The sequence below is a fragment of the Trachypithecus francoisi genome, unplaced genomic scaffold (genome assembly GCF_009764315.1).
Source record: "Trachypithecus francoisi isolate TF-2019V2 unplaced genomic scaffold, Tfra_2.0 Lachesis_group13, whole genome shotgun sequence".
NCBI lineage: Eukaryota > Metazoa > Chordata > Mammalia > Primates > Cercopithecidae > Trachypithecus > Trachypithecus francoisi.
The window spans coordinates 108,450,206-108,468,083 of NW_022681458.1; the positions used below are offsets into that span (position 1 = coordinate 108,450,206).

The 17,878-nt window shown below is 40.1% G+C and overlaps 1 protein-coding gene and 1 pseudogene across 2 annotated transcripts in view; one reads left to right on the forward strand and one right to left on the reverse strand.

The window, feature by feature from the left end:
* ZRANB3 (zinc finger RANBP2-type containing 3) overlaps positions 1-17,878 on the forward strand; it is a 324,081-nt gene that overhangs the window by 147,797 nt on the left and 158,406 nt on the right. The gene's annotated exons all lie outside the window — the stretch shown is intronic.
* LOC117095078 lies at positions 3,809-6,916 on the reverse strand (annotated as a pseudogene). Its single transcript, XR_004441802.1, has 2 exons — positions 6,736-6,916; positions 3,809-6,410 (listed from the first exon to the last, which is right to left on the reverse strand). The product of XR_004441802.1 is annotated as a stress-70 protein, mitochondrial-like (transcript).

A 17,878-nucleotide genomic window follows, 5' to 3' on the forward strand; every position in this document is an offset into this window, starting at 1 on the left:
GTTGAAGGCCTTTTTTTGCATCTGTTGAGATAATCATGTGACTTTTGTCGCTGTTTCTGTTTATATGCTGGATTACGTTTATTGATTTGCATATGTTGAACCAGTCTTGCATCCCAGGGATGAAACCAACTTGATCACGGTGGATAAGCTTTTTGATGTGCTGCTGGTTTCTGTTTGCCAGTATTTTATTGAGGATTTTTGCATCGATGTTCATCAAGGATATTGGTCTAAAATTCCCTTTTTTTGTTGTATCTCTACCAGGCTTTGGTATCAGGATGATGCTGGTCTCATAAATAGAGTTAGGGAGGATTCCCTCTTTTTCTATTGATTGGAATAGTTTCAGAAGGAATGGTCCCAGCTCCTCTTTTTACCTCTGGTAGAATTCAGCTGTGAATCCGTCTGGTCCTGGACTTTCTTTGGTTGGTAGGCTATTAATTATTGCCTCAATTTCAGAGCCTGTTATTGGTCTATTCAGAGATTCAACTTCTTCCTGGTTTGGTCTTGGGAGGGTATTTGCGTCCAGGAATTTATCCATTTCTTCTAGATTTTCTAGTTTATTTGCGTAGAGGTGTTTATAGTATTCTCTGATGGTAGTTTGCATTTCTGTGGGATCGGTGGTGATATACCTTTTATCATTTTTTATTGTGTCTATTTCATTCTTCTCTCTTTTCTTCTTTATTCATCTTGTTAGCAGTCTATCAATTTTGTTGATCTTTTCAAAAAACCAGCTCCTGGATTCATTGATTTTTTTGAAGGGTGTTTTGTATCTCTATCTCCTTCAGTTCTGCTCTGATCTTAGTTATTTCTTGCCTTCTGCTAGCTTTTGAATGTGTTTGCTCTTGCTTCTCTAGTTCTTTTAACTGTGATGTTAGGGTGTCAATTTTAGATCTTTCCTGCTTTCTTTTATGGGCATTTAGTGTTTAAAATTTCCCTCTACACACTCCTTTAAAAGTGTCCCAGAGATTCTGGTACCTTGTGTCTTTGTTCTCATTGGTTTCAAAGAACATCTTTATTTCTGGCTTCATTTTGTTATTTACCCAGTAGTCATTCAGGAGCAGATTGTTCAGTTTGCATGTAGTTGTGCGGTTTTGAGTGAGTGTCTTAATCCTGAGTTCTAATTTGTTTGCACTGAGGTCTGAGAGACAGTTTGTTGTGATTTCTGTTCTTTTACATTTTCTGAGGAGTGCTTTACTTCCAATTATGTGGTCAATTTTAGAATAAGTGTGATGTGCTGAGAAGAATGTATATTCTGTTGATTTGGGGTGGAGAGTTCTGTAGATGTCTATTAGGTCTACTTGGCGCAGAGCTGAGTTCAAGTCCTGGATATCCCCGTTAACCTTTTGCCTTGTTGATCTCTCTAATATTGACAGTGGGGTGTTAAAGTCTCCCACTATTATTGTGTGGGAGTCTAGATCTCTTTGTAGGTCTCTAAGGACTTGCTTTATGAATCTGGAGGCTCCTGTATTGGGTGCATGTATATTTAGGATAGTTAGCTCTTCTTGTTGAATGGATCCCTTTACCATTATGTAATGGCCTTCTTTGTCTCTTTTGATCTTTGTTGGTTTTAAAGTGTTTTTTATCAGAGACTGGGATTGCAACCCCTGCCTTTTTTTTTTTTTTTTTTTTTGCTTTCCATTTGCTTGGCAAATCTTCCTCCATCCCTTTATTTTGAGCCTATGTATGTCTTTGCAGGTGAGATGGATCTCTTGAATACAGCACACTGATGGATCTTGACTTTTTATCCAATTTGTCAGTCTGTGTCTTTTAATTGGGACATTTTGCCCATTTACATTTAAGATTAATATTGTTATGTGTGAATTTGATCCTGTCATTATGATGTTAACTGGTTATTTTGCCTGTTAATTGATGCAGTTTCTTCATAGCATCGATGGTCTTTACAATTTGGCATGTTTTTTGCAGTGGCTGGTACCGATTGATTCTTTCCATGTTTAGTGCTTCCTTCAGGAGCTCTTGTAAGGCAGGCCTGGTGGTGACAGAATCTCTCCGCATTTTTTTGTCTGTGAAGAATTTTGTTTCTCCTTCACTTATGAAGCTTAGTTTGACTGGATATGAAAGTCTGGGTTAAGTAAATTGCCCAAGGGCATATAACTAGAAGATGCCAGGACCTGATATCTGACCTGAAGTCAAATAATTGGAGTGATTCAGCTCCAGCTCTCAGTATCAATTTCTTTTACAGTCCCCAGGTACCAGACTTTCTATTTTTGAAATAGGACTCTTGAGGACAGAATTTGGAAGACACAGGACTCAAAGGAATAAGACGGTAATGTTAGAATGAAGGTGACCGCGTTAAGATTTTGTGTTGGTGAGACTACACGGTAGTCCTTTAAGTCAGCGTCACCTGTGTGCTTACTTCCTTGCTTCTAAGTCCAACTTTATTATTTTTGAATGTGCTTTTTTAAAAAAAAAACTTAATTTAAAACAATTTTAGATTTACATAATTGTTAGAAAGATATTACAGAGTTCCTGTATACCCCACACCCAGTTTCCCCTATTATTGATATCTTAGATTAGTATGGTACATTTGTCTCAATTAATGAGCCAATATTAATATACCATTGTTAACTGCAGACCATACTTTATGCAGGTTTTCTCAGTTTTTCTCTCATGTCCTTTTTTTAAAAAAAAAAGAAAAAAGAAAAAAACAACTATGATTTCATCCAGGAACACATTACTACATATATTAGTAATGTCTCTTTAGGCTTCTCTGGGTTGTAACAATTTCTCACACTCTCTTTGTTTTTGAAGACCTTTACAGTCCTGAAAATTAATGGTTAAGTACTTTGTAGAATGTCCCTTATTTGGGATTCAACTGGTGTTTTCCTCATGGTTATACTTGAGTAATATGTTTTTTGGGGGCAAGACTATAGAGATGAAGTACTGTTGTCATCACATCATACAAAGTATGCATACTGTCAATATGATTTATCACTGTTAATGTTAATCCTGATCACCTGGCTTAAGGTAGTGTTTGCCAGGTTTTCTTACTGAAAAGTTACTCATTTTTCCCCCTTTTTTATACTGAATTTTTGGGAACAAAGTAAGTATGCACAGCCCGTACTTAAGGAATAGAGAGTTGTGTTTTACATTTTTTTCTTTTTTTTTTTTTTTTTTTTGAGATGGAGTCTCACTCTGTCGCCCAGGATGGAGTGCAATGGCACAATCTCGGCTCACTGCAACCTCCACCTCCCGGGTTCAAGTGATTCTCCTGCCTCAGCCTCCTGAGTAGTTGGGATTACTGGCACGCACCACTACGCCTGGCTAATTTTTGTATTTTTAGTAGAGACGGGCTTTCGCCATGTTGGTCAGGCTGGTCTCCAACTCCTGACCTCAAGTGATCCGCCCACCTCAGCCTCCCAAAGTGCTGGGTTTACAGGTGTGAGCCACTGTGCCTGGCTGTGTTGTACTTTCTTAAGCTTGTAGTAGTCAGAGTTCTCTAGAGGGACAGAACTAATAGAATAGATACATATAGAAAGGGGAGTTGATTAAGTATTAACTCACACAATCACAGGGTCCCACGAGAGGCCATCAGCATTCTGAGGAACAAGGAAGCCAGTTCTAGTTCCAAAACTGAAGAACTTGGAGTCCAGTGTTCAAGGGCAGGAAGCATCTATCTAGCACAGCAGAAAGATGTAGTCTGGAAGGCTAGGCCAGTCTCTCTTCTCACATTTTTCTGCCTGCTTATATTCTAGCCACGATGGCAGCTGATTATATTGTGCCCACCTAGATTAAGGGTAGGTCTGCCTTTGTCAGCCCACTGACTCAAATTTTTTTTTTTTTTTTTTTTTTTTGCTTTCTATATTTATTAAAAAAAAAAAAAAAAAATCCAGAACAAGTAAGAGAACAATCATCAAGGATGTAGGTGCCAGACACAAGGCAGAAGGTAGCTAGAAAAGTATGCCATAGGGAAGTTAAGACTCTAGCCTCATTCCTGCCTTGTTTTAATAGCTGTACCTAATATAAATAGCTAAGTTTTCCATTGTTCTAGATTCCTCTGCCCCATCTACAAACATGGCACAGCCAGCTTGACTTGTAAGGCCTCAGCTGAAGGACCCCGTGTACACACAGGCCAATACAGCAGTACTAGCCTAACTAGAAGGATCTATCTCATCCCCATATGTTGTCTCATTTCAAGTCTATGGATGACTACCTTAATTGTTGTGTGCGAGATGTTTTCACCCCTTGACACTTCAGCATAAAATAGTTAAATCTTTATAATGATCAATTCATCCTACTTCCTTTTACATGCAGCTGAAAAATGAAAAATGACAGGCTAGGGACATAGAACATTGTGAACTTTATACTGTTAGAATCACCATCCATTAAATGATCACTAGCTAATGGTCACTAAATTTACAAATTAAGGAAATTATATATAGAATACTGCAAAAACACTGCAAAAAGACTGAAGTTTGCCCATTTCTGCTCAGGAAGTCTCTCCACTCCTAAGCTTCATGTTGTCCTTCTGGCTTCAAAACTTCTGCTATTACTGTTTTTCCTCCTTTTGATCTTCCTTTTGTTCCCCAGTGCCAGAACTTCCAGAGCCTTCTCGCTCAGATGCCATCTTTTTGTATGCCATTTCGAAGAGCTTCAATGATGCCTGCTGAAGAGAAGATGCTGCCTGTCTAATGTTTTCTCCTGTTTCACTGTCTTTTCTAGCCAGGAGCTCCCTCATTTTGGAAATCTCTTCTTTCAGCTTGTTGCACTCATCAACAGGTAATTGGTCCTTGAATTCTTCCATCTTGGTTTCTGTGTCGTGAATGATTCCTTCAGCCATATTAACTGCTTCCACTCGTTCCTTCTTTCGCCGGTCTTCCTCAGCATATTTCTCTGCATTTTTAACCATATTTTCAATATCATCTTTGCTTAACCCACCAGAAGACTGGATTACAATCTGCTGCTCACGTCCTGTGCTTTTATCTTTAGCAGAAACATGTACGATCCCATTAGCATCAATGTCAAATGTAACTTCAATCTGAGGAACTCCTCGAGGGGCTGGTGGAATTCCAATCAAAGTAAACTGTCCAAGGAGTTTGTTGTCTCCAGCCATCTCTCTCTCACCCTGACACACTTTAATTTCCACTTGCGTCTGACCATCAGCGGCAGTAGAGAATACCTGGCTCTTCTTGGTTGGAATAGTGGTATTCCTATTAATAAGTTTGGTAAAGACACCTCCTAGAGTTTATACCAAGAGACAGGGGAGTGACATCACCGGCCAACACACCTCCCTGAATGGCAGCTCCAATGGCCACAGCCTCATCAGGATTGACAGCTTTACTTGGGGCTCTGCCAAAAAGATCCTGCACAGTCTGCTGAACCTTGGGCATCCTAGTCATGCCACCCACAAGAATCACTTCTCCTATGTCACTCTTGCTGACTTCTGCATCTTGCATAGCTTTTTGGCATGGAGCGATAGTCCTCCTGATTAGATCAGTGACAATCCCTTCAAATTGAGCACGGGTCAACTTCATATTCAAATGCTTGGGTCCAGAAGAATCCATTGTAAGATAGGGCAAATTGATATCAGTCTGCACAGATGAGGAGAGTTCACATTTAGCCTTTTCAGCAGCTTCCCGTACCCTCTGAGGTGCCATGTTGTCTTTAGTCAAATCAACCCCTGTCTCTCTCTTGAACTCCTTCACAATGTGCCGTAGCAAGGCCTGGTCAAAGTCTTCCCCACCTAAGAAAGTGTCCCCATTTGTGGATTTCACTTCGAATACTCCTTTCTGAATTTCCAGGATAGAAATATCAAAAGTTCCACCACCTAAATCATATACAGCAATGACTTTGTCTTCTGATTTGTCTAGACCATAGGCAAGAGCAGCAGCTGTGGGCTCATTAATCACCCGAAGCACATTCAGTCCAGATATCTGGCCGGCATCTTTAGTGGCCTGTCTCTGCGAGTCATTGAAATAAGCTGGGACTGTGATCACAGCATTTTTTGCTGTGTGCCCCAAGTAATTTTCTGCAGTCTCTTTCATCTTCATCAACACAAATGCTCCAATTTGACTTGGAGAATACAGCTTCCCATGAGCCTCAACCCAGGCATCACCATTGGAGGCACGGACAATTTTAAAGGGAACGTTTTTAATGTCTTTCTGTACTTCAGGATCATCATATTGCCGGCCAATAAGACGTTTGGTCGCATAAAATGTATTGTTTGGGTTGGTGACAGCCTGTCGCTTGGCTGGCATTCCGACAAGTCGCTCACCATCTGCTGTAAAGGCCACAACTGAAGGGGTGGTTCTGGCACCTTCGGCATTCTCCAGCACCTTTGCTTGTTTACCTTCCATAACTGCCACGCAGGAGTTGGTAGTACCCAAATCAATACCAACAACTGCGCCCTTGATTGCTTCTGATGCATAATCCCACCTCGAAACAATTCTAAAAGCCTCATGGCCGGGCGCGGTGGCTCAAGCCTGTAATCCCAGCACTTTGGGAGGCCGAGATGGGTGGATCACGAGGTCAGGAGATCGAGACCATCCTGGCTAACACGGTGAAACCCCATCTCTACTAAAAATACAAAAAACTAGCCGGGCGAGGTGGCAGGCGCCTGTAGTCCCAGCTACTCGGGAGGCTGAGGCAGGAGAATGGCGTGAACCCGGGAGGCGGAGCTTGCAGTGAGCTGAGATCCGGCCACTGCACTCCAGCCCGGGCGACAGAGCAAGACTCTGTCTCAAAAAAATAAAAAAATAAAAAATAATAAAAAAAAAAAACCTCATGACTAAGGCCATTCCAGCCATCCTGGTGGCGGGCCGCTGTAGGGCCCCGGGAGGCTGTGGCTCCCACGAGACGGGCTGCTGCAGTTCGGCTGGCGCTTATCATGGCGGATAGATGGATGAGTACAAGGCAGCAAACAGGCGCTCGGGCGGCCGGGAGCTGCGCGGTGCGGTGTCAAATGTTAATATTCTTTGGCAGTACCCTCACATACACACCCAGGGTCAATACTTTGTATCCTTCAGTCCAATCAAGTTGACACTCAGTATTAAGCATCACAAAGCTGGAGTAAATACATAAATTATTTGGAATTCATTCATTCATTTATTTACTTATTCATGTATTTATATCATTGTGGACTCATTCATATTAATTACATACTTTGAGTTATAATTCATTACTACTTTCTTTATCTTGTTGCTCAGATCGTTTCAGCTTTGGCCATTGGGAACCCACTCCTGTGTCCCTTTGACATAACCCCTTCATTCTGGAAGTTTTTTGTTTTATTTTTGTTTTTTGAGCATTTTCTTACTTTCTGGTACTACAGGATGCTTCAGGCTCATCTTGTGCGTTTCTTGTCCCAGTCTAGAATCAGTCATTTCTCCAAAAAAAACCTAATTTCATTTTACTGAAGATTGATACTAGAATGAGGACCTGGGCATTCCATTTCTCCGGGAGTGTCCTTCCTTCTAGGTTCTATGAGCTTGTAGAGCAAGGAGATTATGTATACTAACTTGTGTGTGTATTTATACATAGATATACACATATATATGTGTGTGTATATGTGTGTGTGTGTGTATATATATATGTACATGTATAGCAGGGTGTGAAGGCCAGCAATCCTTGATGTTCTTTGGTTTGCAGATGCTGTGCACATACATTGCTATGCACACACATTGCTATGTACACACATTGTGTATCTGTAATCTTTAACCCTAACAGTGGGTCCCACCGTCTGCCATCTATTTACTTAATTGCTAATTTCCACTATACATGAATAGCAATTTCACAGTTGTTAACGTGTACCTCTATGGGAAAGAACTTTATTAGCTAGAGCATGATATAATGTACAGTTCCTTTTGACTTTATTATCACAGACTCCATTCATTTCCAGTGTTACTCAGGTCAGCACCTTATTCCCCCACACCCTCCAGTGAGGGTATTTCAGACATTTGTAATACATATACATTCTTTTACCACATTTTGTTTTCCATCCTGGTATCCTTGACCTCCTCAGTTATTTTTAAAATATTTGCGTACATTCAGGTTTACTCTGTATGTGATAAAGTTCTGTGGATTTTCACAAATGCTTAATGTCTTGTATTCATCATTATAGTATCATACAGAACAGTTTCACTAACCTACACAATCCCTTGTGCCTCATTTATTCAATTTCCCCTAGGGCTGAACCCCTGGTAACCACTGATATGTTTAACAACTTTATAGTTTTGCCTTTTCCAGAATGTCATATAATTAGAATCCTATATTGTTTAATATTTACAGACTAGCTTTATTAACTTAGCAATATGCATTAAAATTCTTCCATGTCTTTTTGTAGCTTGATGGCCTTTTCTTTTCATCACTGATTTTTATTCCATTATATGGATGTACCACAGTTTGTTTTTTCATTCGCAAAGTTGAAAGGACATCTTCGTTGCTTCCAATTTTTGACAATAAAGCTGCTGTACATATTCACATGTGGGTTTTTGTGTTATCATAGGTTTTCAAATCTAGGAGTGTGAAACTGCTAGATCATAGAGTGTGCCATAAGATAGTACCACAAACTGGGTGGCTTAAAATAACTGAATTTTTTACTCTCATAGCTGGAGGCTAGAAGTCTGAAATAGGTGTCAGCAGAGTAGATTTCTTCCGATGTTTTTGAGGGATAATCTGTTCCATGCCTTTCTCCTACTTTCCAGTGAAGGCCAGCAATCCTCGACATTCCTTGGTTTGCAGATGCATCACTTCATTGTCTGCCTCTGTCTTCACATGCCATTCTCCCAGAGTGTCTATGCCTCTTCCCTTATAAGGACACTAGTCAGATTGAATTAAGGTTACTCTACTATGACCTCATTTTAGCTAATTATGTCTGCAGCAAACCTATTTTTAAATAAATAAGATCATATCCTGAAATACTAGAGGTTAGAACTTCAGTATATCTTTTGGGAGGGAATTACCCAGTTCAACCCATAACATACGGTAAAACTATATTTTTTAACAGAAACTGTCCAGCTGTCTTTTGTATTGGCTGTACCATTTTCCGTTTCCATTAGCAGTGAATGAGAGTTCCGCTTGCTCTGCATCCTCACTAGCAGTTGGTATTATCATTTTTCTTTTAGCTATTCTAATGTATGTGTAGTAGTATCTCATTTTCATTTGTAATTCTTTATTCACCTGTGTTGTTGAGGATCTTTTCATCTGCTTATCTGCCATCTGCATATCTTCTTAGGTGAGGTCTCTTCAGATCTTTTACCCGTGTTTAAATTGTTTCTTTTTTTGTTGTTGAGTTTTAAGAGTTCTTTGTATATTTTAAGTATAAGTCTTTATTAGATATGTTTTAGGCTGGGCACGGTGGCTCACACCTGTAATCCCAGCACTTTGGGAGGCCAAGGCGGTCAGATCACCTGAGGTCAGGAGTTTGAGACCAGCCTGGCCAACATGGTAAAACCCCGTCTCTACCAAAAATAGAAAAATTAGCCAGGTGTGGTAGCAGGCGCCTCTAATCCCAGTTACTCAGGAGGCTGAGGCAGGAGAATTGCTTGAATCTGGGAGGCAGAGGCTGCAGTGAGCTGGGATTACGCCATTGCACTCCAGCCTGGACGATAAGAGCGAAACTCCATCTCGAAGAAAAAAAAAAAGATATGTTTTAATATTTTAATAAGTCTGTGGCTTGTCTTTTCATTCTCTTAACAGTGTCTTTCACAGAGCAGAAGTTTAGTTTAGTTTAGTTTAGTTTTGTTTTTTTGATGTAGTCTTACTCTATTGCCCAAGCTGGAGTGTAGTGGCATGATCTTAGCTCACTGCAGCCTCCTGATCCTGGGTTCAAGCGGTTCTCCTGTCTCTGCCTCCTGAGTAGCTGGGACGACAGAAACTGGCCACCACTCCCAGCTAATTTTTGTATTTTTAGTCAAGACGGGATTTCGCATGTTGGCTAGTCTGGTCTCAAGATCCTGACCTCAGGTGATCGGCCCACCTTGGCCTTTCAAAGTGCTGAGATTACAGGCCTATAGAGTAAAGCACTACACAGGCTAGCCCCTACCTGTTTCTTCCATTTTCTTCTGCTATTCTCTGGCAGAAATTCTAGAGACAGTTCCATCTATTTATTGTAATCTTTACCAATTACTATTTACATCACACTGGACAGTTAATTGATCTCTCAGCTTCAACTATCTCTTGTTTAAAGTAGGCAATAATAATACTTTTGCCATTGGATTGCTTATGTAAAGCATAGGAGGAATATGTCTCATACAACAACAAATGTTAGTTTTCTTTCTCTTTTTCTTCTGTTTTCAAACACCGTGACCTTCTCTCTCCTCTCGCCTCTCTCCTCTCTCCTCTCTCTTCTCTCCCCTCCCCACCCCTCCCCTCGCCCCTCCCCTTCCCACCCCTCCCCCTCCCCTTCCCACCCCTCCCCCTCCCCTTCCCACCCCTCCCCTTCCCTCCCCTTCCCACCCCTCCCCTTCCCTCCCCTCCCCACCCCTCCCCTCTCCCCTTCCCACCCCTCCCCCTCCCCTTCCCACCCCTCCCCCTCCCCTTCCCACCCCTCCCCTCTCCCCTTCCCACCCCTCCCCCTCCCCTCCCTACCCCTCTCCTCTCCCCTCCCCTCTCCTCTCCCCTCCCTTCCCTTCTCCTCTCCTCTCCTCTCCTTTTTTTTGACAGTCTTACCCAGGCTGGAGTGCGGTGGAGCAGTCTCGGTTCACTGCAACCTCCATCTCCTATGTTGAAGTGATTCTCATGCCTCAGCCTCCCGAGTAGCTGGGATTACAGGCATGCACCGCTACACCCAGCTAATTTTTGTGTTTTTAGTAGAGACGGGGTTTTGCCATGTTGGCCAGGCTAGTCTCGAACTCCCGGCCTCAAGTGATCCGCCTGCCTTGGCCTCCCAATGTGCTGCAATTACAGGTGTGAGCCACTGCACCCAGCGCATCATGACTTTTTATGCTTTACTATTTCTATGTAATTCTTTCTCTGATTAACTCCTTTCCTTCTGTATCCCATATTTTTCTCAAGTCTATCTAAAAAGTAATCCTTCAAAACATTCTTCATATATCACTACCTCTATATTGCCATCTCTGGTTACCTTTTGGTTCCTGTCTGCTCTCACTTCTGCTGTAGTTTGAATCATATCCTACCACACTTGTCTGGTTTTCTTCACAGATTGGGATTCCTAGGAGCCATGTGTACTTACCACAGTGCCTGGGAATGTATTTCTAGTTAATGCCTCCTGAACAAATTAATGAATTTTTATTAATTTATTCTTTTTGTTGACTTAAGATCACTTGAACTAGTCAGAAAAAAGAAAAGATCTCATCACCTAGACAAACAGAGATCTTGTCTATCAGTAACAAGTGCTTTTTTTTTTTTTTTTTTTTTTTTTGAGATGGAATCTTGCTTTTATCGCCTAGGCTGGAGTACAGTGGCATGATCATAGCTCACTGCAGCCTTGAACTCCTGGGCTCAAGCAATCCTCCTGCCTTAGCCTCCCAAGTAGCTAGGACTACAGGTGTGTGTCACCACATCTGGCTAATTTTTAAATTTTTGTTTAGGGACAGGGTCTCACTGTGTTGCCCAGGCTGGTCTCAAACTCCTAGCCTTAAGCAATCCTCCTGCCTCGGCCTTCCAAAGTGCTAGGATTACCCATGTGATCCACTGCACCTGGCCTTTTTTTTTTTTTTTTTTTTTGAGACAGAGTCTCACTCTGTCGCCCAGGCTGGAGTGCAGTGGCGTGATCTCGGCTCACTGCAAGCTCCACCTCCCAGGTTCACACCATTCTCCTGCCTCAGCCTCCCAAGTACCTGGGACTACAGGCACCTGCCACCACTCCCAGCAAATATTTTTGTATTTTTAGTAGAGAGGTTTCACCACGTTAGCCAGAATGGTCTCCATCACCTGACCTCGTGATCCACCCACCTCGGCCTCCCAAAGTGCTGGGATTACAGGCGTGAGCCACTGCACGTGGCCAGCACCTGACCTTTTAACCAGTGCTTTAAATCAGGTCCATACCTACTACCACCCACCCCCCAGTTATTTTAAGCATGGAGGTAAAGTAGCAGATATTCCTTTAAGTGGGTTTGGGGATTGTTTTGATCCCATCTGACTCCTGTAACAAAAATACAATAGACAGATGGCTTAAACAACAAACATTTATTTCTCACAGTTCTGGGGCCTGGGAAGTCTAAGATCAAGGCACCAACGGATTCAGTATCTGATGGTTTATAGACAGCCATCTTCTTGTGTCACATGGCAGAACAGGTGAGATTGCTCTCTGAAGTCTTAAGTTTCTCTCTGTCTCTTTTTTTCTTTTTCTTTTTTTTTGAGACAGAGTCTCACTCTGTCACCCAGGCTGGCACAGTGGCACCATCTCGGCTCACTGCAATCTTTGCTTCCCAGGTTCAGGTGATTCTCGTGCCTTAGCCTCCCAAGTGGTTAGGATTACAGGCACCTGCCACCACACCTGGCTAATTTTTGTATTTTTAGTAGAGATGGGATTTCACCGTGGCTGGTCTTGAACTCCTGGCCTTAAGTGTTCTGCCTGCCTTGGCCTCCCAAAGTGTTAGAATTACAGGCGTGAGCCACTGCTCCTGGGCTGAAGTCTCTTAAACGGACACTGATCCCATTCATGAGGGCCCCACCCTTATGACTTAACCTCCAAAAGCCTCCACCTCCACATGCATTGGGGGTTAGAGATTTTAACATGAATTCTTTTGGGGAAAAAACATTCAGCCCTTGACAGGAATCTTTTCAAAAACTTTATTAAAATGTCTAGCGTACAGTATTGTTGGTTTTCTAAATAAGTTTGAGTCATTTCTCTGTATAAAAATTTATCTTGAACACTAGCAAAGTGCAAATGCAATTGATTGCATCTTCAATTTTAAAGAAGTCTATCCTGATTTCTTTGGAAGCTGATGTAATTTTGTTTAGAGCTCCTGCTGTTTTGCACAACTGGTTTATTGTGGTGTTCTCTCAATAGTCTTAGACAAAATTCAAAATGAAAAGCAGAGGTGGCAATGATGGTGAGGTAAACCGTACCCAGATACATACAGACACAAAGCGTCCTCCTGGAATTTAATGTTTAAGTTCACATGAGCATTCGAAAAGCACAAAGCACTAATAGCATCATCTCACCCTAAGTATTGTTATTACATTAATACATTAACACCTCCAAGTGCGTCATAAAGAGGATGTTGCAAATATTCCTACCATACCGTTTTTATTAAATGAAATGTTCTTTATGACTAGCAATTGTTTAAAAATGGAAAGAATGGTTAAAATTAAATATCACCCTGTATCCTCCTTTTTCTTTTTGAGTAATGAGCTTAAATTTTGACAAAACTTAAAATTCCAAAGAAGCCACAGCTTTATTGGTGTGTTAGTTCGTTCTCATGCTGCTATAAAGAAATACCTGAGACTCGGTAATTTATAAAGAAAAGAAGTTTAATTGACTCACAGTTCCACATGGCTGAGAGAGGCCTCAAGAAGCTTAAAGTTATGGCAGAAGGCACCTCTTCACAGGGTGGCAGGAGAGAGATAATGAGTGCCAACAGGGGAAGTGCCAGATGCTTATAAAACCATCAGATCTCATGAGACTCACTCATTATCATGCAAACAGTATGAGGGAAACCCCCACCATGATCCAGTTAACTCCACCTGGTCCCACCCTTGACACATTCTGATTATTACAATTCAAGGTGAGATTTGGGTGGGGACATGGAGCCAAATCACATCAATTGGCCTCTTCCCACATCTGTATTGGGAACTGGACAACTGTGAATGTACATAAAGGCTCCCAACTTTTCATATAGAGTAGCTAGGGATGGTTATCAATACATGTCTTAACTCTTTGTACTAAAACGTTTTAAAGCCATTTTTTCCTGTATCCATTTTACTCCTGTATTCAACAAATAAATATTTTTGAGTCTTCTATTTGATAAGTTCTTAGAAATATGGATTAAGAAACATGCCTTCATTTGCAGCAACCTGGTGATATTGGAGACTATTATTCTAAGTGAAGTAACTCAAGAATGGAAAACCAAACATCATACGTTCTCACTCATAAGTGAGAGCTAAGCTATGAGGATGCAAAGGGCATAAGAATGACACAATGAACTTTGGGGACATGGGGAAAGGGTGGGAAGCAGATGAGGGATAAAAGAGTAAAATTGAGTGCAGTATATACTACTTGGGCGATGGGTGCACCAAAATCTCACAAATCACCACTAAAGAACTTACTCTTGTAACCAAACAATACCTGTTCTCCAATAAACTATGGAAATAAAAAAATTTAAAAAAAGATTGTACCTATTGTTATAGGTATAAAATGAGTTTGTTTTTGTTTAAGCCACGTCCCTCAAAACACACAAAATTATAGCTATTTATCTGTATGTATATAAAGACCTTCAAGTATATTTAAAAAAAAAAAAAAGAAACATGCCCTCCCTCTAATCAAGTAAGGATGAGTGAGGGGTGTATATCTCTGTGTGGTATCTGTAAAATGTAGGGTACTGGAAATATTGGAAATGAAGTTTACAATGATAAATTCTATGATACTATTGTGGGAGGAACCATTAATTTCATATTGATTAAGTTGGAAGGGTTTGTGGAGGAGGTAGATTGGAAGTGGGTCTTATAAAAGAAGTACGTAGAAAACCAGCATTGAAAAAATGAAAATTGGGTGTGGTGGCTTACTCCTGTAATCCCAGCACTTTGGGAGGCCAAGGTGGGTGGATCACGAGGTCAGGAGATCAAGACCATTCTGGCTAACACAGTGAAACCCCGTCTCTACTAAAAATGCAAAAAATTAGCCAGACGTGGTGGCGGACGCCTGTAGTCCCAGCTACCTGGGAGACTGAGGCAGGAGAATGTCGTGAACCTGGGAGGTGGACCTTGCAGTGAGTCGAGATCGCGCCACTGCACTCCAGCCTGGGCGACAGAGCGAGACTCAAAAAAAAAAAAAAAAGAAAAGAAAAACGAAAATTGAGTAGTTTATTGACTGAGCAACCCTCAACGATTTGCAAGCCCTGTTTCACAGAACTGTCTTTCACAGAACTGAGGTTGAGACAGGGTATGGGGCTATGAGGTCCCCACCTTACTTCAGCTATAGTGGTCTCACTTTTTCTGCTTTACAAATGTTGAGTTTCTTTGTAATATTTTATTTGAAAAAAACTTGCATTGCTTTAAATAAAAGTCTAAGATTGACTTTTCTTGATTGTTAGCTTCTTTGTGTATTCTTCTTATATATTATAGTGAGGCAAAGTGTGTCTGTTTCTCTTAACCTTTATCTAATTTTACTTATCAGCGATTGAAAAGTTTCCAGTAGAATGATTTAATCTTTGACATTTTTTGCAGGTTCTAATATTCTCATAGTGCTTTCAGTTTTTTAAACATTAATTTAGAAAGTCAAACTATTAATAGAATATATTTGTAATGATGGCAATGTTTACTGTTCTGAAATTTTATATATTTAAGCCTATAGGAAATGAGATATTTCTAGAGAGTCAGAGTTTTTAGGATAGCCAGGCATTCTGTTCTTTTGGCCATAACAGTTTTGAAAGAAACAGTTTTTTTCAAATACTTCCTATATATTTCTGATTTTTTAAACATTGGACTGTGAACATAATTTAACCTTTTTGTTACTCAAAGTTACCAACTACTGAGACAAGTTAGGCCCTTTACTTAATCTAATAGAGTGTTTTAAGTTATGTGTCTGCATCTTATTTTTTATTTTCACTCCTCCAAAGCCTTTTTCTTCTCTGTTCTAAGTGAGTTTCCAGGCTAAATGAAATGACTCTTTATCTATTTTTGTTAATGTTGATACTGAGGCTATTACTGATAAATAATACTATAAAAGTAAATAGTACAAATAATATTCACAAATGAATAAATGCTGTCTGCTGAAATTTTCTGCTATTTTTCAATACATTTTTATTTGAAATTTACATTTTAGATTATTTTGTAATATATCATTAATTCATGGATTGAGTTAGCCATCTTTTTAATTTTTAATTTTTGTGGGTACATAGAGGTATATATTTATGGGGTATGGTATATAAGATATTTTCATACAGGCATACAGTGTGTAATAATCACATTAAGGTAAATGGGATATCCATCTCCTCGAGCATTTTTTTTTTTTTTTTTTTTTGAGACGGAGCTCTGTAGCCCAGGCTGGAGTGCAGTGGTGCGATCTCGGCTCACTGCAAGCTCCGCCTCCCGGGTTCCCGCCATTCTCCTGCCTCAGCCTCCCGAGTAGCTGGGACTACAGGCGCCCGCCATCTCGCCCGGCTAGTTTTTTTGTATTTTTTAGTAGAGACGGGGTTTCACCGTGTAGACCAGGATGGTCTCGATCTCCTGACCTCGTGATCCACCCGTCTCGGCCTCCCAAAGTGCTGGGATTACAGGCTTGAGCCACCTCGCCCGGCCTCCTCGAGCATTTATCCTTTGTGTTGCAACAATCCGAATATACTCTTAGTTATTTTCAAATGAACAATTAAATTATTATTAACTACAGTCACCCAGCTATCTTACTTTTTTATTTCAATATTGATTCCTACCATTTACTACTTTATTTCAACATTTTCATAGTATTTTGTTATTTTATTTTAACTTATTAGTTTATGACATGATGTTAACCATGAATTTAATTAACTATTTTCACTGCTTTTAATGCCACTAATATTTCAGTGAAATAAAATCAAGCCCAGATTTGGGCTTAACATATTCAATTTTTCCATAAAAACTAACTTTCATCATTTATTGTTTATTGTTGTAGTTATTAGTACATAGCAAATAACATTTATTTTGATTCTTAACCCAATTTGAAATTTTTTTCTTAGGAAGATATTTTTAGATAACCTTCTCATTAACTTTTCTGAAGTTCATTATGTATTGCATTTTCTCTAATCAACTGGTTCTACAAAATTAAAGTCATTTTAAAATTTTGACATGAATAATATTTAATAAATGAGGGATGTGACTAGCAGATGATGACATTATCAGTTTGACATATCTCATTTCTTTTTATAGATTGAAAGTGAATTCCTTAAGTAATAATTGACAGACTGTGCTCTTTTGAGTATATTCTACATATAGATTAATTTAAGAAATTTGGAGCTATTATTAATTCTACTAGAAAACAAAAGAATAGAGAAGTTATTCAATAATAACCTGTTATTATTGGTTATTATAACTAATAATTAAACATATTATTGAATAACTTCTCAGTTAATTCATGCTATTGAATAACAGAGAAGTTATTCAATAATATATTTAGTTGTATTAGAAAAACAAGGGACATCTGTATCCAATAAAAATATCAGAAACTAAATATTTTTCACCTTGTCATAATACTACCCTGGAGGTCATGGTGACATTGCATTATAGAAAAAGTTATCTATCACTGTATTTAATGCAGAAACAATTTATGCAGATGCTACCCTAGAGAAGAAAACCATGTGGTTTAGACCCAGGAAACTGTACCTTGACAATGGGATAGTTGTTTTTTTTCTTTTTTTTTTAGGTTCTAGATCTTCATTAACTTTTCCAGATTTGTGATTTTTTGGTTTTCTCTCTCTTGTTCATGTGCGCACTCTCAAACACAAGCACACACACAGTGATTGTTTATGAAGACTTGACATCAGTCCTTAAGGCAGGCGTCCCAAAAGCAGATACAGACAGGGCCTCCAGGGAGTGAAGTCCTCGTGGGGACATGGGCACACTGGGATGAGAGGACCTCAGCTAAGGTGCAGTGCCCGCCTCCAATCCACTGTCTACTCAGGGACGTGGCTGCCACCAGTCCTGAGTTGTTGAGAGAAGCCAGGAGTCACATTTTTACACAGATCTGATTTTTAAACACTGTAAACTGAGGTTCTCACCATACAGGTCCAAGAAATCATACTATGGGCCACCACTGTGAGCCTCCCATCCT